At 27.7% G+C, this 12617-nt stretch overlaps 1 protein-coding gene and 7 non-coding genes across 14 annotated transcripts in view; 1 reads left to right on the top strand and 7 right to left on the bottom strand.

The window, feature by feature from the left end:
• The window catches only part of LOC111687405 (eye-specific diacylglycerol kinase), a 295119-nt gene that overhangs the window by 145613 nt on the left and 136889 nt on the right, over nt 1-12617 (top strand). The gene's annotated exons all lie outside the window — the stretch shown is intronic.
• Trnac-gca lies at nt 1143-1214 on the bottom strand. Its single transcript has one exon. It is a non-coding gene; the product is annotated as a tRNA-Cys (tRNA).
• On the bottom strand, nt 1392-1463 carry Trnac-gca. Its single transcript has one exon. It is a non-coding gene; the product is annotated as a tRNA-Cys (tRNA).
• Nucleotides 2111-2182, bottom strand: Trnac-gca. The gene has a single exon. It is a non-coding gene; the product is annotated as a tRNA-Cys (tRNA).
• Nucleotides 2861-2932, bottom strand: Trnac-gca. Its single transcript has one exon. It is a non-coding gene; the product is annotated as a tRNA-Cys (tRNA).
• Nucleotides 3168-3239, bottom strand: Trnac-gca. Its single transcript has one exon. It is a non-coding gene; the product is annotated as a tRNA-Cys (tRNA).
• Trnac-gca lies at nt 3481-3552 on the bottom strand. The gene has a single exon. It is a non-coding gene; the product is annotated as a tRNA-Cys (tRNA).
• On the bottom strand, nt 5358-5429 carry Trnac-gca. The gene has a single exon. It is a non-coding gene; the product is annotated as a tRNA-Cys (tRNA).

Raw genomic sequence — 12617 nt, 5'->3', positions numbered from 1 at the left:
TAGACTGCACTATTGTCTAGTCTGGACTACAACTTTTAACTAAAATTCGATTTTTCGCAAAAAATTTTATTTTTTCTAAAAATTCTATTAAATATTATTAAAAATTAAATTTTTGAATAAAAATAAATTAATAAATTAAAAATTAAAAATTTAATTTTTTCACAAATTCGTTTTATCACGAAAAAAAATCCAAAAATTAAATTCTCCGAATTGTAGTCTGGAATATTGTCCAGTTTGGACTTAAACTTTTAACTAAATTTTGATTTTTCACAAAATTTTTTTTCTAAAAATTATATTAAATTTTACAAAATTTTATAAAAAATTTAATTTTTCACTTATTCAATTTATCACAAAATTATTTTTCCCAAAAATTCGATTCACCAATTTTCCTCAAAAATTTTTTTATTTTACAAAAAATTCGACTTTTTAAAAACAATTGATTTTTTTCTCAAAACTTATTTTTTTAACCAAATTTCTATTTTTCACTTTATATCCAATTTTTACTACAAATCGCATTTTTTTCTAAAATTTTAATTAAAAGAAAATTGCGAAGCTAAATTTAAAAGGCTATTGACTCAGTAGATACTGTTATCAAAATGCCATCCCTGCCTTTTCAACTTTTGAGTCAAAGAGGAAGAGTGTGCATCATGTTCTATACATTTTGCTGTGATATATTAAAGACATTGGCGAAAACTTATTAGATTTTTACACAAAATTTATGTTTATATTTTGAAAGTAATAAATATTATTGTTAAGAAAACAAAGAAAATGGAACAACAAATAGAATAAACTTATTTATATCATTAAAAAAATAATAAAACGCGTAGATTACTCTAAATATTAGCAATAATTCAAAAGTAATAAGAATTATTTATGTATTTCAAACACAAGATTTATTTTGCCAATTGAAATATGTTTAATGAAAATTTAGATGCATTTAGCTAAAGAGCAATAATATAATTAGTTTTATTTTCGGGAATAATTTGGAATGATTAATCTGGTTGCTCCAAGGCTTACTGAATAAAGATGTTTTTTATTCCTGCATGCAATTTCGACTATAAATTTGTTTTTATTGTCCATGTTATCGAGAAGTTTTAGGTTTTATTGAAATATTTTAAAATTAAATTAAAAGAAGTGTCTACAGGGGACACCCGGGTTTGAACCGGGGACCTCTCGATCTGCAGTCGAATGCTCTACCACTGAGCTATATCCCCAGTTATGTAAGTCTTGAGAAATTTACTTAATATGAAATAAATTCTTAAGAATAAAATTGTAACAAACTATTTCTCTTATCCGCAAATAGAATTCAGGCAACAATTTTGATAATAAATAATTTAAAAAGAAACTAAAACAAATTTAAATAAAAATTCTTGAAAAAAATAGATTGTACAAGGGGACACCCGGGTTTGAACCGGGGACCTCTCGATCTGCAGTCGAATGCTCTACCACTGAGCTATATCCCCCGTTAAAGTGCCGTTAGCTCATACTCTATAAGAACATGAGTGTAGTGGTGAAAGTATAGTTCTTATCACGTACAATTAAAATTAATGATCATTACTTGGTTAAGTAGTTTTAAATTAAGTTTAATTTTGGACAATAATGATGATTGTGATAGTGACTGTGGTCATTCAGTCAGTCATGCATGAATCATCGTTTTTCAATCTTTGGAATGATTGTTTGTTAATAGAACTGTTATACTAACAGTGTGTTTTATTTGGTGTTGAGCTTAAACATGTTAAGTTATACATACAATGTTATGTTAACTAACATGAATATGTCTATATTTATGAATAATCTAGACTTTGCGTGGTAGTTTTTTATATGAAACAAACATGTTTTTTGATAAAAACTAAAAAAGGAAATCACAAAAAAATTTTAACAAATTTTGTGTTTAAAGATAACAACTACATGATGTCATAATTTCAATTTGTATTTTAAAACATTTCAAAGTTTTTCACATTAATATTTTATAAAATTTATAATGTTGGAAAAAAAAAACGTTCATTTCACTTCAGTTTTTTTTTTCAACTAAATTACTTCAAGCTTTAAAATATTAAAAAATAATAATTTTCTACATTTATATATAATGAGAAAAAAATGTACGTCACAAAGGGGACACCCGGGTTTGAACCGGGGACCTCTCGATCTGCAGTCGAATGCTCTACCACTGAGCTATATCCCCTTTACAATGGACACGTAAAATTTTTTGGCTCTTGTGCTAAATGTTTATAGTTTTAAATTCTAAATAGTGTGTTCACATTAGCTTCGAAATTTAAAATTATGTGACTAGAATTTGTATAACAGCAATATCGGAATTTCTAATTGTTCTCCATTCAGTACCTTAAAGCAATAGTTGTTGTTGTTTTTCACTCTCAAATAGTTGCCCAACCAATACCTTAAAAGTGATCTTAACAAAATTGGAAGATCGGATTTAAATAAATATAGAACATGTAGAGAGAACAGTGAAACTTTATAGCACTTTCTCTGCCAGCGTTAGGTATTCGTGGAAGTATCTTGATGTTATTCCGGAAATAATATTCCTTACTAACACTGATTGAAAAATTCTTAAGAATTGCATACACGAAACTGAGTTTCTGAACATTGAGAAATTTGTAATACATTTGGTGAACAATTTTTCTCTCTTTTTAAAAAGAGCGCAAAACAGGCCTTTTAGTGGCCTAGGTGTATTTATTGGGATTTGATGAACCCTTCTATCAACCTAACATAACCCTATAATGAAAACTGTCTATATCCTGGAACCGATTAATAAATTGCTAAAAATATCCAAGTGAACACATCATTGCCTAAGATATCCTTTAATTACATCTTAATACTCAGTTCTAATAAAAATGTTACTAACAGGGGACACCCGGGTTTGAACCGGGGACCTCTCGATCTGCAGTCGAATGCTCTACCACTGAGCTATATCCCCTTTATGATTAAATTTTCGAGTTCTCAAACAATAGTTCAAAAGCTGTTGTAATATTTAAACATAAAAATTTCAACCCTTTAGGAAAGTAGGCGTGGCAATTTGAAACTTTCTTTTAAGAATATTTTAAAACAAGTGAAGTTTGAGAAAAGTTTTTACTCCTCTTTACAGGAAGTTTTCTTATTGAATATATTTATATGCCATGATGCGTGATTAGGACAACAAAAATTTTGTTAACAGGGGACACCCGGGTTTGAACCGGGGACCTCTCGATCTGCAGTCGAATGCTCTACCACTGAGCTATATCCCCCACTTAATCCTTTTCCAAACAAAGTACTGTTAGTAGACTTGAGGGACAAAAAAAGTTGTAAAAATATGTTAGTTTTTTTCTGTTTACAAAACAATTATTCTGAAAAGTATAAAACTAAATGAAACTAATTATTAACCTACCAATGTGCAGAAACCATTTGATTTTGTTTCGCAAACTTCACTGGATATCTCCATTAAAAACTTAATAAAGATATTTAAAACTTCCAAAAAATTCTTTTAACAGGGGACACCCGGGTTTGAACCGGGGACCTCTCGATCTGCAGTCGAATGCTCTACCACTGAGCTATATCCCCACTCGCATTCTGGCTGAAAAATTTATGAAATTTTAATTTCATTTACAAAGATTTTATTGCAGTCATAAATAATAGAATAGATAACAATTGATGTTCAATTGGTGCAAGATAAGATTACAAAATCAATATCTGTAACAAATTCTATAAATAGAACAATTTAAGATTCTTATGGTTCTAAACGAAGATAAATAGAGTAGAGGTTCCATCACAAAATACTTAAAAAAACACTTTTTAGAAACCTTTTCATATTGCTTGCAATTCAAGTACAAAACTGTTATACACAACATTTTTCGAAGAAAATTCAGTTACACAGAATTTTTTATAGAAAATTCCGCTGCTCACTAAAGAAAATACATTTCCCTGTTATAGAGAATAATGTTATAAGCTAAATTTTCTATGGAAATAACTGTTATATACAAAATTTTTTATGGAATGTTATGTTATACGCAAACTGTTATGCAAAACACATGAAATGTTCTATAGAAAATATACAAATACAAAACTATTATACACAAAATGTTTTAAAGAAAATTCGGTTACACAGTTTTTTTCAGAAGATACCGTTACTCACTAAAGAAAATACTTTAAATTTTTGTAGAAAATAGTGTTCTAAACAAAAATTTCTATAGAAAAAACTGTTATATACAAAATTTTCTATCAAATACTGTTATACATAAAATTTTCTATAGAAAGTACTGTTCTACACAATATTTTCCATAGAAAATACTGTTATACAAAATATTTTCTATAAAAAATATTTGTAGTAAGTACTGTTGTACGCAAATTTTTCTATGGAAAATACTGCTTTGCCATTTTCTGTTGAAAAAAGTGTTCTATACAAAATTTTTTATAAAAAATACTGTTAAACATAAACATTTTTATGTTCAACACTATTATATACAAAAATTTCTATATAAAATACAATTTTACACTTTATGTTCTATAGACATTACTGTTCTACACAAAATGTTCTATAGAAAATACTGTTATACTCAACACTGTTAGAGTATTGTTATACACCATTGTCCAATTCACAATAAGTGTTGTACGGTTGTATCTTTGTTTCCAAAAATTTGATTTGAAATTTGTTTATGAAAATATTTGTTCAATTCTGAATTGAACAAATATTTTCAGTCGAAAATACTATTATACACAATAGTTTTTATTGAAAATACTGTAATACAGAATTTCCCCCGGGGCCATGTTACCTTGGCGAGACCTAAGCCTTGGTGTTATTCCAATCCCGGGGTATAAAGAGGTGGCCAATACCTCCAGCCTGGCCGGGAATGAAAAATTGGTTACAGTCTACTGCTTGGCTTAGTCCTTGCATATATTGTCATAGGTCTGACCAGAGCACCGCATAATCTAGTACTACGGGTGGCCAGTTGCCCGCAGGACTATGTCCTGGCTGGTCAGTTGGTTGAGGTTCCTTCGGGATCCACATAGAGGCTGTGGTTTAAACCCAAATTCGCTGGGAGAGTAGCGGTTAAAAGACTTATGCATGATAATAGTCAATATTTTGGGATAATTTTGCTGCTGCTGCCGAAAACCACAGATACCCCACAGAGGAGTGGCTGTGGGACTAAGCGTCGGAAATGAGTTGGTATTAATTGTATATGGTACGGTATGAATGTGAGGTTCGGCGCCCCTTACCCCACCCGTCTACCTAATGCATGTGTCGTATGGTTTTCTCTTGAATGTGTGTGTCGTATAAATGAGATGTGTGATATAGAAAAGTCTCTTCAACATTAGCCTTTGATACAGTTTTTACCATTAAAAATATTAAAGAAAAATATATCCTTATCAGGGGACACCCGGGTTTGAACCGGGGACCTCTCGATCTGCAGTCGAATGCTCTACCACTGAGCTATATCCCCCTACTTGAAACAATTTTATTATTAACAAAATTTTAAACTTTCTTAACGAGAAAATTAAACAAAAAAAATGTACTTGTTAAAAAAAAATCTGTTTCTATAAAAGGAAAAAATTATAACAAAAAAGTTAAAAAATAAATAAATGTTTTAATAATTGACAAAATCTTCAATAATTCATTTCATTTCATTTCATTTATTCATTACTGTTTTGTATTGAGTAAAACGCACTGATAATGTTGCCAATAATGATGATAAAGATGTAGATGATTTGTAAAATTTCTTTAAATTGCCTTGAAAATTGTTGTAATATATTTTTTCTTCATTTGCAATTTTTCATTTTTGTTTTACTCTTAGAAAATTTTGAATTTATAAATTCAAATATGCAAATGAGTTTTTGATGTTTTAAGAATTTATCTTGTTTTTCTTAAAAAATATTTTTGTTGTTTTTGTAAAAAATTTCTTGTTTTTGCCTGCAAATTCCTTCCAAAAAGAAAAAAATGTTTAAGATGAGAAATTGATAAGTTACCATCAATAGACTTTTTTTCTACGAAATATTTTATTACAAAGTTCATCATTATGTCAACATCATTGATTTGAATAAAATTGAGATGCCAAGTACTAGAGTACTAGAAAAAATGTAAAAAAAAATCTTACAAATAATATAGACAATAATGATGCGTATATTGATGATGTGCTATTTATTTAACAAAAAAAAGAATATAAACAAAATTTATTCCATTTTTACCTTTTTGAGTTAAAAGTAAAGAGAAAGTACTTAACTTTATTACCGGTGTGTTTAGAATATTCAAATAAGGTAATTTCTATATTACTGAAAATATAGAAATTACCTTTGGCAATGAAATTTATTTTTAGACAAAAATACAGAAAATTTTCCAAGGATTTTTTAAAAAAGCTTTAAATTAGAATTTTTCTATTTAAATAAAGTTTATTCTATTTTAATTTCTTACCACTTTCTTACCAGCTCATTTCAGAACGTTTGCGAATATTATAAGTTTCTTCGATTAAATTGTATTGATAGTTAAGAATGTTCGCAAATATTTAGAAATTAGAACAAAAGTTAAAAATTTTCTTGCGAGTATTCGAAATTTATCAAAAATTGTTTACGTTTAGAGTCTCTTCCACATTCTTATCCTCACATTTCAGAACGTAAGCGAATATTACTATAGAATCATAAGTTTGCGAATATTCAGGAATAAGTACAAAAGTTCTGAACTCTCTCGTGAATATTAAAAATTTATCACATTGTTTTTAAATTTTGAGAATATTTGCGAATATTAAGGATTTATTACCAAAGATCCTAAGTTTCTTCTATTTAATTGCGTTGATAGTTGAGAATGTTTGCGAATATTGCGAATTTAGAACAAAAGTTCGAAACTTCGTTAGAGAGTTTCGAAATTTATTAATTTTTTTTTAATTTATAGTTTTTACCACTTTTTTACTAGCACATTTCAGAATGTTCGCGAATATTTAGAATTTATTACCAAAGATCATAAGTTTCTTCGATTATTTGCGTTGATAGTTTCGAAAGTTCGCGAATATTCAAGATTTAGTACAATAGTTTGGAAGTCCCTCGTGAATATTAGAAATTTATCACATTGTTTTTAAATTTTAAGTGTATCCACTTTTTTAACAGCTTATTTCAGAATGTTATCAAATATTTAGGATTTATTTCCAAAGATCATAAGTTTCTTATTTGTGTTGATAGGTGAGAACGTTCGTGAATATTCCGGATTTAGAACAAAAGTTAGTAACTCTCTCGTGAATATTAGAAATTTAGCTCATTTATCTCAAATTTTGAGTCCCTTTCACTTTCTTAACAACACATTTCAGAACGTTAGCGAATATTAAGGATTTATTACTAAGATCATAAGTTTCTCCATTTAATTGCATTGATAGTTAAGAATGTTCGCGAATATTCCGAATTTAGAACAAAAGTTCGAAACTCTCACACGAACATTCCAAATTTATTACAATTTCTTTGAATTTAGAGTCTCTTCCACTTTTTTACCAGCACATTTCGGACCGTTCGCAAATATTAAGGATGAATTACCAAAGATCGGAATTCTCTAGCGAATATGTATAAATTTGTTGTTTTATTTTCTTGTTATACAAAAATTATTCAAATATAGTTATTTTAAATTAATTTCCATTAAACACTTCTTCAATCTTCTCGAACATTTCTAAAATCAATATTTTCTGTTTTTTTTTTGCGCTCAAATCAAACAATCATTTAAATATTATTCATTATTTAAGATTCCTGTATTTTTCCACCTCCTTACAAAAATTACTATTAAATATTTAATCAAGTATTTAATAATAAAATAAAACCTGTCAGTTGTTGTTAAATTTTTGTTCCACGAAAACATTTAATGGCACATGTTTTCAAATTACAATGCATACCTAAAATCAACACACACTTTTCCTAAACCAAAAAACTTTTGGTAACACAAAAAAGTGCTTAAACAATAATACAAAAGTAGGGATAATTTTCCATTGAAAGCAAATTAGGAAGAAACTGCGCAATTTTCTGTTTTTTCATTAGACTGACAGTGACCATCAAGCATCGAATACAAAAAGGGGGGAAAAACATCATCTACTCATGATTTTCTTTCATCTTGTATGTTTAAAAATAATATGTACATACAAACAAGTGATAATGTTTGTGTTTGAATGTGTTATATGATGCTTTAATGGTTAATGATCCTTTAATTTTGACACAAACACATACATACAAGCATTTGATTTGAAATGTGAAAATAACAGGAATGGTAAAGATGATGCCATGGAAATTTTTCAATATTCAGTCACTAAATAAAATTCATATTTCTTGTTTTATTTTGTATAACAGTTTTCTTTACAGACAATTTTGTGTAGAGAATTTAATGTATAACTATTTTCAGCATACAAATAATATTGTATAATAGTTTTCTTTACTAAAAACTATATGTATAACAGTTTTATCATTATAAAATTAAGCAAATAAACGAATTTTCTATAGAACATTTGGAGTATAACAGTTTTCTATAGAAAATTTTGTTTTTATATAACAATTGTATAACAATTTTCTTATAGAACGTTTTGAAATTTTGTTTATAATTGCTGTCTCTATAGAAAAAATAGGTGTGTAACAAATTTTATTAGAGGATTATTTTGTGTCCAACAATTTTCCTTACAAAACATTTTGTATATAAAAGTTTTCTTATAAAACGTATATATAGCAGTTTTCTCCATTCAAAACTTTGTGTATAACAGTTTCCTCTATATAAATCAGGCATATAAAAGACCTTTCTATAGAACATTTGGAGTATAACATTTGATTTTTAACTTTTTTGTAGAGTTCTATAAATCGACTTTCGAATAATCGAACAATCGACTTTTTGTCTAAGAAAGTCGAAAAGTCTAAGTCGACTACTTCGTTAAAAAAAGTCGATAACTCGACTATCGTCTATAAAAAAAGTCGACATTGTAAGTAAAAGTCGAAAAAAGTCAAAAAGTCGAAAATTCAAAAAAGTGGAAAAAAATCAAAAACTCGAAAATAGTCGGAAAAACTCGAAAATAGTCAAAAAGTCGTAAAATGTCGAAAACTCGAAAATAGTAGAAAAAAGTCAAAAATAGTCTCAAATTTTAAAAAATGTGGAAAAAAGTCGGAAAAACTCAAAAAAGTAAAAAAAACAGTCGAAAATAGTCAAAAAGTCGAATAAGATCGGAGTAAAGTAGAAAAAGTCAAAAATAGTAGAAAATTCAAAAAATCTAATAGAAAAACTCAAAAAAAAAAATGAAAATAGTCAAAAAGTCCAAAAAAAGTCGTAAAAATCAATAACTTGAAAATAATCTAATATTTCAAAAATGTGGAAAAAAGTCGGAAAAACTCAAAAAATTAAAAAAATAGTCGAAAATAGTCAAAAAGTCGAAAAAAATCGAAAAAGGTCGGAAAAAGTGGAATTTTTTTAAAATACAAAATGAAAAAAGTCGAAAAGTCGACTTTTTGTTTCAACTATAGAACCCTACTTGTTTCCCTATTAAAAATTATGTGTATAACTGTATTTTTCTTAAGACATTTTTTTGCATAACAGTTTTCTTATAGAAAGTTTTTAAAACAGTAGTGTTCTTCTTTTTAAAACTTTGTGCATAACAGTTTTTTATAGAAGGTTTTGTGTATAACAATTTTCTTTACAGAAAATTTTGAGTCAAAAAGTTTTCTTATAAAACGTTTTGGGTATAGCAGTTTTCTCTATTCAAAAGTTTGTTGATATCAGTTTTCTTAAAGGAAAATTACTATATTAGTTTTCTTTTAAAGAAGTTCTGTGTATATAGCAGTTTTCATTATGGTAAATTTCTATAATAGTTTTCTCTTTAGAAAGTTATATGTAAAACAGATTTTTTCTACAGGAAACTTTGTGTATAATTGTTTTTTCTATAAAAAATTTGTTTATAACAATTTTACCTAGAGAAGATTATCTGTATATATGTATGTAGGTATGTACACAGTTTTCTCTACAGGAAACAGTTTCTTTAATAGAAAATCATGTGTATAACTCTTTTTCTATGAAAAATTAGTATTTAACAATCTTCTCTGTAAACAAAGTTGTATATAACAATTTTCTGTTCAAAAAAATTTCTAGTATAACAGTTTCTTTATAAAAAATTTTGTAAATATCACCTGACTTTATAAAAATATTTCTGTATAAAAAATGCTATACAACACAGTTTCAATATAACAGTTTGTCATTAAAGTCTGTGATTTAAAGTTTTTATAAAGCATTTTCAAATAAATACAAATAACATTTTCCCAACTCTGTTAACTATCATGTCATGTGTTTGACATTTAAAGATTAAATAGTATGAAATCTTAAAATTGTTAAATACACATCAAAATACTCACTCCTCTCCCCCTTTAAGTTACAGACACCATAGAATTGTTTGTCAAATAATCCTCTTTTGTTCTTCTTAATAACAAGACAACTCAACAATAAACAAGATTTTGGTTTGTTAATGAGAAAAAGGACACTCATGCTATTACACATACATACATACCACTTAATGCGGATATAACGTCTTCCTTCTTCATGGGCCTTACAGATGAAATTCCATTAAGATTTTCTTTTAGATTAATAGACTGAATTAATCTGAAGTTTTGTACAAAAGTTTCTTATAAATTTGTATATTTCAGGAAGCAATTCCTTGAGAGTAACATAAATATTTCGGAACTATTGCCATTACACAACTGTCTAACTTATTTTAAAGGGATTTTTTAAGATCCTTTACTATATACAAATTCCTTTAAACTGTGTTTAACTCAAGGCCTTTAAGAAGGCTTCATTTCTTATTAATTTACTGCTATGACATGTTAGTAACCGGTAATTAACATTTTTTCTTTACGTGTAGAACTTAAGCAGCCTAAGAGTATGCTATAATTCATTTTTAATGTTTTTTTCATATTTTTTCTAAATAATTTGTATTTTTTTCTTATTTTCAGACTAATCTGAAAAAATCCATAAACGTAAAACAATTAAAAAAATTATTTTGTTTTTGTCACATTAATGTTAATTTCAATCTCTTTTAATTGCTATTTCACTAACACTGACACTATGAAAATATAAAGTATTTATGGAATCTTTGTAACGTATAAAATACATACAATTGGTTCCGAATCATGTTCTAGGTCTATATTGCTATATAATCGATTATGTTATAAAATTACATGATGTGTATAACAGTTTTCCTGTAGACTGTTTGGTGAATAACAGTTTCACTGCAGAACATTTTGAATATAATAGTTATCTAATAGAAAGTTTTAAGTAGCAGTTTCTTATCTTCGAAATGTTATGTATAATACTTTTCTCTTCAAAAAAAATATGTGTATAACAGTTTCTTCTATGTGGAACCTTTGTGCATAATTGTTTTTTCTATAAAACACTTTATGCTAAACATAGAACATAAAGAACATTTTGTTATACACAGTTTTTTCTATGGAACATTTTATGTTTTACATATTATTTGTATAACAGTTTTTTATGTGTGTAACACTTTCTCAATAAAACATTTAAATTTAATTTAAAAAAAAATTAAATTTAACTACAACTCTCTAAACATTGTATCGTGTACTAAAAGGATATTGATGATTAAATAAAATTCTATGCAAATTTTTGCCAAAAAACAATACCTACATACACCCAACAAAAGTCCACCTATAAAAATGGTGGAAAAAATCCCAACAACTTTAAATTTATTCACTTGCAAATGTTTACCTTCATGGCCAAGTAGTTATGTATGATGATGAGTGGCATTCGGCCTGTTAAGTGGCTAAAAACTGGCTGAACAACTGCAGCCAGCAACAAACTAACCTAGCATGGCATGGCTTAATAAATAATTGGGTCAACAAGTAAGAACGAAACAAAAATTCAAAGTTTTCGCAAATTCTTCTATGAACACATTTACATACATACCTTCAATGGTGGTTGTGCTGCCTAAAAATAAACCTCAACAATTTTAAATGAAAAACCTCTAGTGCTTGCTAGTTATTAACGTAGGAGAGTAATTGTTTTCCGGCAAAGTACCTCTAAGCCATATTTTTTGTACAATTTATTTTTCATTCATTTTTCAATCATAATTGTTGCTTTTCCACCTTTTTGATTTCTTATGTTTTTGCGGTTGTTTACGAAAGTTTTACTTGTGCAGAGGATTTTCTTAGGATGGTAGATTTTTCCTAATGAAATTGTTGTGGTGTATCATCATTTTTAAAGCTAATACGACTATTGGATTAGTAATGGTTTCTGGTAAATAGATTTTATTTATTAGCTTTAAATAACTGTGGGCTGAAGTAAAGGTAACGGTATTTAAATCTGTTTAGCAATATTTGGATTAGCGATAACGTAATTTGTGTTTAGTTTCAGTAAAGTTTCATGTCATTAACAGTTTAGTTGCGGTTAAGTTTCAGTTCAGTTTCATTTCAACATCAGTTCAGTTTCAGTTCAACATCAGTTCAGTTCAGTTTAGTTTCAGTTCAGTTTCAGTTCAGTTTCAGTTCAGTTCAGTTTTAGTTCAGTTTCAGTTCAGTTTCAGTTCAGTTTCAGTTCAGTTTCAGTTCAGTTTCAGTTCAGTTTCAGTTCAGTTTCAGTTCAGTTTCAGTTTCAGTTCAGTTTCAGTTCAGTTTCAGTTCAGTTTCAGTTC

Source organism: Lucilia cuprina, chromosome 3 (genome assembly GCF_022045245.1).
Source record: "Lucilia cuprina isolate Lc7/37 chromosome 3, ASM2204524v1, whole genome shotgun sequence".
NCBI classification, from domain to species: Eukaryota; Metazoa; Arthropoda; class Insecta; order Diptera; family Calliphoridae; genus Lucilia; species Lucilia cuprina.
This window is presented reverse-complemented; position numbering and strand designations above follow the sequence as displayed.